This window comes from Oncorhynchus kisutch, linkage group LG26 (assembly GCF_002021735.2).
Source record: "Oncorhynchus kisutch isolate 150728-3 linkage group LG26, Okis_V2, whole genome shotgun sequence".
Classification (NCBI taxonomy): domain Eukaryota; kingdom Metazoa; phylum Chordata; class Actinopteri; order Salmoniformes; family Salmonidae; genus Oncorhynchus; species Oncorhynchus kisutch.
The window spans coordinates 17,022,199-17,033,949 of NC_034199.2; positions in this window are offsets into that span (position 1 = coordinate 17,022,199).

The window sequence follows — 11,751 nt, forward strand, 5'->3', positions numbered from 1 at the left end:
CAGATGCCAGGAAGATGAGACAATGAGGCATTGTCCTAAACTCTTCCAGGCTATCGCACACACCAAATCTTGTCTATGAAATGCCAACTTTAGGTTTTTATCACCAAGCCATTGTCAGCTCAAGCTATCTCTAGCAAAACCCATTTTCCTTCACCATACGCCCCAGGCTATCTGCAGGAAGCTAGAGAGGAAACCATCTCCTTAACAGTTGCCAGCCCAAGCTTCATAAAGACTCCTCTCAGTTAACTCAGAAAGGGAGAGAGAGAGTCCTAAGAACCTAACATCATCTTGTAATTATGCTACCACATAAATTAATCCTAATTTTCAGTCCACATTTTCATGTCACTTCTCACCAATCTGACAAAAGCAAGCGTTATACACAGTCATATACTGTATATCTTGAACATAGTCAACTGTCATATATACTGTAATCTAAGTAGTTGTAGTATCACTGGTGGGCTTGAGACACTGTTATTCCATTTTGCAAGTTGGAAACAACGCGAGGGGATTTAACTCTATGGACCATTTTCAGTAGTTCAGTTGTCAGAAAGTTAGTTCCTCAGTGCTGATTATAGTTCCTGTTTATAACTATTGCAGTCAGTCAACAGCCTGGAACTATGCTATTGGTCTTCTCACGGCAGCCCTTTACAGAAATGTCCAAAATAAACAAAAAGGAAGTTTCAAGTGTGATCATACACTGTTATACTTCAGTGAGACAATCTGGTTATATTAACTGCCTAGTACAAGCAAAAACATAATTTCCCTGTGTTTTATATGTACACTGAGCATACAAAACATTAAGATCACCTGCTCTTTCCATGACATAGACTGACCAGCTGAATCGAGGTGAAAGCTATGATCCCTTACATCACTTAAATCGGTGTATATTAAGTGGGGGAGATGGGTTAAAGAAGGATTTTTAAGCAGTGAGAATACTGAGACATGGATTGTGTATGTGTGTCAATCATGGGCAAAAAAATATATATTTAAGTGCCTTTGAACGGGGTATGGTAGTAGGTGCCAGGCGCACCGGTTTGAGTGTGTCAAGAACTGCAATGCTACAGGGTTTTTCACACTCAACAGCGTCCCGTGTGTATCAATAATGGTCCACCACCCAAAGGACATCCAGAAAACTTGACACAACTGTGTGAAGCATTGGAGTCAACATGGGCCAGCATCCTTGTGGAATGCTTTCGACACCTTGTAGACTCCATGCCCCGAAGAATTGAGCCTGTTCTGAGGGCAAAAGGGGGGTGCAACTCAATATTAGGAAGGTGTTCCTGTTTGGTATACTCAGTGTATGTCAACACTATGAGGTTGAAATAATACTGACATAGTGAAAATGATGATAATGCCTTTTTAGTGTAAGAGCATTTGAAAAGACTGTCTGAAATATTTGCCTGTTTATGTGGGATGGAGTTTCGGCCTGCCTGGTGACAACACCAGGTAGTAAATGTGTTATTAGACAAATAAGAAAGAAAGTTTCAAACCTCTCTGCCAAACACAGCACATTTTGAGTTTACCCCTCCCTACTTAGACCACTCCCGGACAGTCCTAGGTAAATTCTTGCTTGAGAAATTGCTCCTTGCTAATTGCTAAGAAGCTGTTTCTGTTTGAAAACAAGCACAGTAAGGTACTTGTTACCCAGAAATGATTTGATACTGAGATAAAAAAAAATGGTTGCATTGGACCTTTAATCTATAACAACGAACAACATTATGAAATCTGGTCCACTTAACTCATCATATTGGGTTGTGAAAACATTTGTCTCATTGTGAATCATTCGAAAGCATATAAAGTAAGTGATTCAATAATAATTCACTATCAGGTAATTAGTGAATTATGATGCCACATAAACATGCAATTTGTCTCTCAACTTGGCTGCCTGGATACTTGCCCAGTTAGGAAAAGCCTCCTTTTCATTTGCAAACAAGCAGGTGACAAATCTTGGTATATGGTCAACCTTCATAGAAGCCCTCAACTGCTCCACAGCAGAGGTTAGCTTACCTTCCAAGAATGGTCGGAACTGGAGAATTAGAATGGGGGGGGGGGGGGGGGCTATTTTCTGCCTGAGAGGTTGACAGTGTGTTGAGCAGGTGAGGACTTGAAACTTCCTCCCTGGGGAATGTTAGGGTGAAAGTGGCAATTTACCTGTCCAAGCAGGCAGGCACACAGGTCACATCTCTGCAGGCACAACCCACATCTGGCACAGAAAGCATTTACACCCTGGAGGTTGTGTTTAACTGTTAATGAACAACAATTGCGCTGGAGTTGTGGTTTAGGGTGTTGTATTATATAACACAAAATTGTCTCTTCACTAAAGTGACTACAATCAGATTAGCTCTCGAATTCCAAAACTCAGCAGATTAACAATACATTGTCGGTATCAGTACTAGAATGTGCACATCAGTGTGCTGTGGAAATATCCCCTGACTAAGAAACAAATAAATATACCCACCTAACCTTTGAGGAAATGCCATTGTTGAAATGTCAATGCCTTGTTATACTCTGCTGAACAGATACCAGCAATTTACATGCCTAAAGACATTCATGCATCGATGAGTGAAAATAATGGTTATGAAATAAAACTGAGCAGAGAGGTTTATTGTTGGCTTCAGTAGGCTTAGCTCTATCTAGGCAGAGAGCATATCCTTCATAGGAAATCCAGAGAGCCAATGGTTGTTTATGTTAGTGGGGGTTTCCATCTTGACTGTATTTTATGGGAAAAGCACAATTCTCTTGGAACAGTGAAAACATCACAAACCTATTCTTGACTCCACTTAGTTAATTTGATAATGATCAACATTAGTCGTCCCAAAACAGAGGGCAGAGATACTCATTGAAATATGCATACCATACCAACATACCAACTAGCTCCGTATGGAAAAGATATTGAAGAATTTATTTCAGATTTGTATATGTTCTACCTGGAACTTGTAACTAATACATATGGCAGCAAATACATATACAAGATTAATATCAGACTTATACGGGTGGTTCACATTTAGACATAACAGAAATGTTGCGTGTATTACATAAAAAGCAGAGAAGAGATGTGTAATCTAAGCCTTCTAAGGTCTCACATACATGTACATGGGACATGCAAATTTCCAAGCACTTGCATACCACTGTCTGACGTCATTGACACATGCAATGAGATACTTATTGAAAAATGAAGCAAAGTCTGCCGTGAGGAGGAGGACGAGTGACTTCGGTAGCCGCAGTGAATATATTTAGTTATTAAGTGGACATCTCTCAACAATCATTCTCACAATAGCACATTGGTAGTAGTCAGTAAATACATATCAACGCTGGGCTTGGTTAAAACCTTGGATGGGAGACCAAAGCATAGCTGTAGATAACACAACTAACTGTGCAGTAGGAGTGTGCAAAGCTGTCATCAAGGCAAAGGGTGGCTACTTTGAAGAATGTCAAATATAAAATATGTTTTGATATTTTTTGGTTACTACATGAGTCCATATGTGTTATGTCATAGTTTTGAAAAATAATAATATATATATATAAAATAAAAAAATAAGTGTTCAACAAATCTAAATATATTTTAAATGTTAGTCACCCTTTGCCCTGATGACAGCTTTGCTCACTCTGTGAAGCATTTTTTTTTTTAAATGCTTCAGAGAGTGTGAAAAAATAAATAAAACCCTTGAATGAGTAGGTGTTCTAAAACTTTTGACCGGTTGTGTATAAGAAAAAACATACAAAATCTTACCAGATCCTTATTAGAGCAGGGACACACACATAGGACTGTCTACCGTTTGTCAGCCAAGAGTAATAGCAGCTCTGAACAGTTTAATTCACTAACCAAACAACCCATACTGCCAGTGCCAGCCCATAATCAAATGTTTAGCTAGCTAGCTAACATTAAAATATTCATTAGCTAGCTAAGGACACCTAACTAACACGGCAGCTAAAACAGGCAGCTGTTGCATGGAAACTAATCCAATGTGATTTAATTATAATGGAAATACTTAGCCCATAAGTGTGACTGGCTCATGACATTTAACTGTGGCTGTACAGAGAAAATGACCTATTCTTTCCTTTTTGTTGTTACTCCTGTTGGCTCCCCCAACTGAGGGTTCATGCTCTCTGATTGGCTCAAAGTCAAGTTATTGGCCACTGACTATCATTGCGATTGTAAATGGCAAGTTTGTCGCTACCGGGTCAGCACACAGCAGGTACTTTTGTTCTAGCAAGAGAAGGAACGGCCTCCCACTGTGATGAGTACCTATCCTCAGTGAGGATTTTCCGTTGTGTTTAATGCTTTAGATTACTTATTAGATTTATTTTTACAAATAATCTTCTGCCATACAAGATTCTTACTTGACTATCATGATTATTTTCCATATGGGTCTGATATTCACAGCACAGTCACTGTTATAGTTACTCTTGGTGGAGTTGTAGTCAACAACTCATGGTGGAGTTGTAGTCATAGTGGGGACATTAGGAGAATTTGGGCAGCATACGCTATTTCTAGTTGTACCACAGTTGTAGTAGAAATGTAGGATATTCATTTCATCACACTGTTGCAGGAGAATGTTCCTGCAATCCAGGGCACTTTTCACTTGAAGTGTATTTGATGTATACACTCAAATTAAGCTCCTACATCTGTAGCCTCACCACTGATTAACCCAATCAATGGGATAAGCAGTCCCTGAGGCTGTGGCCCTGGCCAGACCAGTCTTACTTGTTCTGACCCTGGGACCATCACTAATTCATTATGTTTATCAAGGAGCATAGGCCACTCCTCTATGTCCTGCAGAATCACAGTCATAGAAATAGAAATTACAAGAATGGACCTCCACATACAAATCAGTGTTCTGTAATTATATTTCTATGCTCCCAGAGAGACACGTTTGGCTCTAATGGAGGTTCTGCTGGAAACATAAAGTGACATGGGATGAATAATTAAACTGTTTAACATCAATCTAAATCTGAATGCAAATCTAATGCTAGGGGCACAAAATGGAGAATAGAAGAGTGTTTTCTTGAACAGTAGGCAGCTCATATAATTCATTATTGGTTAATCGAAATCGCAATCTCATGTATACATTATTCACGGTGTGTGAAGAGGTAGGATTCTCAAAGAATGAGCTCCATCTTTTGTGACACCAGTGGAGCAAGGAAAATGTACTGTAGGTGTGTGGGAACTGGAGAGTTCCTTGTTAGAAACCATTAGCCCCAGAGCTTTCTTAAAGCCTCCCTTTACTGACTGCTGCTCTCCCTGTCTGACTGGTGATGATGACATGTCACGCCCCTCCCTCACACCTCCCCCACGCCCAATGGGCTTTCTCCTACGACTCAAGACCAGTCTGAGCAAGACTACCATGACACACCTAATGGTCACAGATCCACAGCATTCCAATAGAGAATTCTACATTTTTCCCAAACAAAATACAAAATGCCCACAGTAACCCCTGATCTTTAAAACTTTCTTGACATTTTTTTTTTGGTGGGGGGGCTGGTAGCCTAGTGATTAGAGCGTTGGACTAGCAACCGAAAGGTTGCAAGATCAAATCCCCGAGCTGACAAGGTAAAAATCTGTTGTTCTGCCCCTGAACAAGGCAGTTAACCCACTGTTCCTAGGCCATCATTGAAAATAAGAATTTGTTCTTAACTGACTTCACTAGTTAAATAAAGGTACAATTTAATAAAACATGGAGTCACATGGAATCACGCTTTATTCCAAATCACATCAAATGACATGTTTCGTGTACAGAATGATCAATCAATAAATCTCACTATTCCTATGGAGACAGACAGTCATAAACGAAACACAAATGCAATCTACCTGTGAAATGTCTTAGCCAGGTTGAAGTGGTTAACTGGCTGCATGAGAGCCCTCAGCATGGGAGGGTGCTTATGAATCCGTACCAGCAGCCCATCTGATACAACGCTGACTCATACTACTGCTGTGAAGCCATCGCTTCACATGGGGGATCTCACTCCTTTAGCAGCGTGTCAAGGGTCCTACAACACAAAAGGGCCAGTACAATCCACATATTCATTGACTTTGGCTGCCACATAGAGGGTGTTTTAGAGACGATTACACAACGATAGTGCTATTTATTCAGATTTCTGTCCTACCTTCAAACATATTCAAGAGTAATGAATAGAGTCATTTATATGAGATTTGTCATCATTATATAGTGCGATAGCACCTCTAAGGAAGAGCAGGTGTTGTTGGCTAAGGAGGGTGTAAATAGTATTAATGGACCCAGGGGATGCTCAGCCTCTATTTTGTGCTCCCTTTTTGAAAATGCACCAAAGGAATGACTATTCTTTTCTGTCTTCATTATCATATCCTTGGTGGGAAAAAAATGCCCCTGCTATTGTGTGATTGGTAGGCACAATGGGGCAACACCCTGTAACAGTTGCCATGCATGACAAACTAATTTCCAGATTTTGCTCACCTAAATTTGAGGAGAGAAGGAGTGAAAAATGAAGGAGTGAAAGAGGGAGAGATAGAAATGGTAAAAAGCTGTACTGAAGGTTTATTTATTTATGTAACCTTTATTTAACCAGGAAGGGCTCATTGAGATTAAAATCTCTTTTTCAAGAGCGCCCTGGCCAAGATAGGCAGCACCAAGTCATTACAAAAGAATTACAGACAGACAACATGAAAAACTACAAGTAATCTAGTAAAAACCATTGAATTCACAAGAGTATAAAACAGCTAATTAAAAACATTGACAGGTCAGGGAATCAGCCTCAAAATCCTTCATCAGTGATTTAAAAACACCAATCGGGACAAGTTCTTCCAGTTTAAAAGTATTTTGTAAGGTGTTCCAAGATGATGGCGCAGAGTACATAAAAGCCCTTTTACCAAATTCAGTTCGGACATTTGGAACAGTTAGCAGGATAAAGTCCAGCGAACGAAGAGAGTACCCACCACATTTCTGAACAATAAAAATGCACAAATAAAAAGGTAGTAAACCCAAAATGGCTTTTTAAATAAAAGTATACTAGTGACTGAGTCTACGAGTGACTAGAGAAGGCCAGCCAACCCTGGTATACAAAGTGCAGTGGTGTGTAAGGGTTTTGCAGTTTAAAATACATCTCAAAGTGCCACTGTAAAGAGTGTCAATTGATCTCAAACACTGAGCGGAAGCATTCATATATAAAATATCCCCATAGTCTAGTAAAGGCATAAATGTAGCTGATACTAGCCTCCTTCTGGCTTCAAAAGAAAAACAGGCCTTATTCCTAAAATAAAATCCCAATTTCAGCCTAATTTTTTTTTGTAAATTGTTGAATATGCAATTTAAAAGAGAGGCCGTCATCAATTAAAATTCCAAGATATTTATATGAAGTTACAACCTCTCTCCTTGCCCTGACAGGTCGTAATAGGTGAACGGTTCAGAGGTCTATTTCTTGCATTAGAAAACACCATTAGTTTAGTTTTGTCAGTATTGAGGTGTCAATCTGGATCAATTTTATCCCTGAATCACACGATTCAGTCTAATGACACATTGATTATGACCAATATCTTTGTGTGTATCGTTTGAAACGCAGGTGTCTTAGCTAATGAATGCTTTAAACACAGTCGTTTGACATTGCACGTGACAATTTGACAGCCCGTTATTATGTTTTGTTTGGCTTGATAATAAGGCAATGATAACATAAAGGCAGAGAGAGTTCCCGAACCTGTTTGTTAATTCCCTGTAGGGTGGAAGGTGAAAAAATGATAGACTAATAGAGGCTAACTGAGCTTCCTCTCACAGGAAGTTAATTCCACACAGAATGGGAAGAGAAGTCCAACTGTTCCCAAGAACTGGGCCTCCAACTGACCAAAGAATACTCTGCACATTGATATTCAGTAGGGGACTTGAGAGAGAAAACCAGTTTCATATCTTTCATAAAATATGCAACAGTGCACTTAGACATAATCTAATAAGGTTTACAAAAGCCTACAAAATCTCTGGAGGCACTGGAATGACGCGTATTTTGAATAATATTTTATAATGTCAAGTGAAGTCATTGTGTAAAAGGCTCTATGTATTCCATACTCAGGTCCAAAAATGTGTATTTCCAAGTGATTTCTTTTCAGTGTAAAATAAAGCCTTTTTTTTCCAGAGAATGGGGTGTTATAGGACACAGACAGTGATGTGACCACATAGCTATCTCACTGAGGACTGAGCCCATGCCCTTATTAGGAAGTTTAAAAAAAACTGGCATTTTTCTGCAGAGGGATTTGTCTTCATCTCTGTGGTGTCTGCACACACACTAAGGTAACCTGTTTTTGAATGTTTTGGTGACAAATACTTATCCTGTGCACCCAATCAGAAGGAGGGGGAGTGGAAACACCGGGCATGGACTTTTTAAGGATCGGAGAGCTAAATATATACAGTTTAGAATTCCATGTAGTTATCATTTTATCAGCCTTACTCATGTCTGAAATACAGTGCCTTGCGAAAGTATTCGGCCCCCTTGAACTTTGCGACCTTTTGCCACATTTCAGGCTTCAAACATAAAGATATAAAACTGTATTTTTTTGTGAAGAATCAACAACAAGTGGGACACAATCATGAAGTGGAACGACATTTATTGGATATTTCAAACTTTTGTAACAAATCAAAAACTGAAGAATTGGGCGTGCAAAATTATTCAGCCCCTTTACTTTCAGTGCAGCAAACTCTCTCCAGATGTTCAGTGAGGACCTAAATGACTAATGATGATAGATACAATCCACCTGTGTGTAATCAAGTCTCCGTATAAATGCACCTGCACTGTGATAGTCTCAGAGGTCCGTTAAAAGCGCAGAGAGCATAATGAAGAACAAGGAACACACCAGGCAGGTCCGAGATACTGTTGTGAAGAAGTTTAAAGCCGGATTTGGATACAAAAAGATTTCCCAAGCTTTAAACATCCCAAGGAGCACTGTGCAAGCGATAATATTGAAATGGAAGGAGTATCAGACCACTGCAAATCTACCAAGACCTGGCCGTCCCTCTAAACTTTCAGCTCATACAAGGAGAAGACTGATCAGAGATGCAGCCAAGAGGCCCATGATCACTCTGGATGAACTGCAGAGATCTACAGCTGAGGTGGGAGACTCTGTCCATAGGACAACAATCAGTCGTATATTGCACAAATCTGGCCTTTATGGAAGAGTGGCAAGAAGAAAGCCATTTCTTAAAGATATCCATAAAAAGTGTTGTTTAAAGTTTGCCACAAGCCACCTGGGAGACACACCAAACATGTGGAAGAAGGTGCTCTGGTCAGATGAAACCAAAATGGAACTTTTTGGCAACAATGCAAAACGTTATGTTTGGCATAAAAGCAACACAGCTCTGAACCCTGAACACAACATCCCCACTGTCAAACATGGTGGTGGCAGCATCATGGTTTGGGCCTGCATTTCTTCAGCAGGGACAGGGAAGATGGTTAAAATTGATGGGAAGATGGATGGAGTCAAATACAGGACCATTCTGGAAGAAAACCTGATGGAGTCTGCAAAAGACCTGAGACTGGGACGGAGATTTGTCTTCCAACAAGACAATGATCCAAAACATAAAGCAAAATCTACAATGGAATGGTTCAAAAATAAACATATCCAGGTGTTAGAATGGCCAAGTCAAAGTACAGACCTGAATCCAATCGAGAATCTGTGGAAAGAAATGAAAAGTGCTGTTCACAAATGCTCTCCATCCAATCTCACTGAGCTCGAGCTGTTTTGCAAGGAGGAATGTGAAAAAATTTCAGTCTCTCGATGTGCAAAACTGATAGAGACATACCCCAAGCGACTTACAGCTGTAATCGCAGCAAAAGGTGGCGCTACAAAGTATTAACTTAAGGGGGCTGAATAATTTTGCACGCCCAATTTTTCAGTTTTTGATTTGAAAAGTTTGAAATATCCAATAAATGTCGTTCCACTTCATGATTGTGTCCCACTTGTTGTTGATTCTTCACAAAAAAATACAGTTTTATATCTTTATGTTTGAAGCCTGAAATGTGGCAAAAGGTCGCAAAGTTCAAGGGGGCCGAATACTTTCGCAAGGCACTGTAGCTCCAGTGTTTCTGTTACCGCATTGCTATACGTCAAGAAGCTAAATTTGTCCAGCTTACAGTTTTTCATCCTGTTCACTTCTAGGACCTATTGCAGAAATCAAACCCAATTACTCACAAAGGCAAAATGCTACGTATCAGACTACAATGGCATCACAATGGCAAAATGCTACGTATCAGACTACAGTGGCAACATCTTCTTCTGTGTTTATAACAGAGGACTTTCAGGCTGTGTAAGATGTCTGTCAGACCGGTTTCCTTAGAGCTACTGACCTAGGAAGTGGACTAATCTTTGGTTTGTAACTTGCTAGAAGTCTTGAAAAGTGGGAAGGGAGGGGATAAATTGATTCTCTATAACGTACAGAAGGATAGTTTCGAACAGTCTCAAAGTCTGCTGTAGATTTCAAGTCCACAGTAAAGGCTCCTGAAGTATGGCACTGTGGAATTTCTATGGGAGAAAAATTCCTTGGAAATCAGCTATTGCCAGTGGAGTCTTAATCAAATTAGCCAATCAGGCTGGGTGCACAGAAAGAGATGCAGCCTTTGCAATGTGACATATGCATGAGACCTTTCATCTGAAAGAGAGTCGCTCTGCAGTGAGGAGTAGCACTCCAGCTTTGAACCTGGCACAGGCCCATACAGGCTCAGGCACACACAGACACTCACATTGTTTTTGTGTGAATTCACTCATGCACAGTCACGCCCCTCCCCCAGCCCCTCTGCACATGGCAGGACATGCACGCCAAAGACAAAGACAAACATGCATAGATTTCTCAAGACATGAAAACCCCTTCCTGACAGGACAGCCCCAACACAGTGTCTCTGCAACACTAGAGGCTTGAGGACACAGCTATTAGGAAGACAGATTGGCAAACAGGATATGACACACTGCGATGGCAATCTCCCTCTGTAGCTTTGTGTGAGAGGACAGAGTGAGGTTACGGTCAAGAAATCATCAGCATCTATATAATAACAAAGTCCCAACAACCATGCACAACACCAAAACATAAACACGCATTCATTGTTGTGACTAAGCCAGTGTCACAGCCTGTATCATATCAAGCTTAGACCCAGTGCATAGTACATGTAAAGGAAAAATAGGGAGATACGATATGTCACTTTATGCATGACAGAAGTGATCAAGTGTGACAGAGAGAGGGGAGGGAGAGCGGGGGGGGGGGGGGGGGGAGACAGAGAGAGAGAGAGAAAAGTGTGTGTGTGTCTAAACTGGTGATCACATGACTGAAAAGGAGAATCCTGGGACCATGGTCTCTGTGACACCAGCCTCTCTCAGGGCACATCAGACTGGCTCATTATCTTAGACCATATCTCCAACTCTATCTGACGTTTGTATTTTTGATTTTATGTAAAGAGTCAAATCAGTTAAGAACAAATTCTTATTTACAATGACGGCCTCCACCAGCCAAACCCAGACAACGCTGGGCCAATTGTGCGCCACCCTATGGGACTCCCAATCACGGCCGGTTGTGATACAGCCTGGATTCGAACCAGGGTGTCTGTAGTGATGCCTCCAGCACTGGGATGCAGTGCCTTAGACAGCTGCGCCACTCGGGAGCCCATCTGAAATGGAGGTGGGGGGTGTGTGGGGGAGGTTCTATACAGGAAACAGTGGGTTGACTTGACCTATATCTCAGCACAGCGACAAAGCTAAGGGTGAAATGCAGTGATATAAAGCACAACCTTCTTCTTACATAATTGTATAAT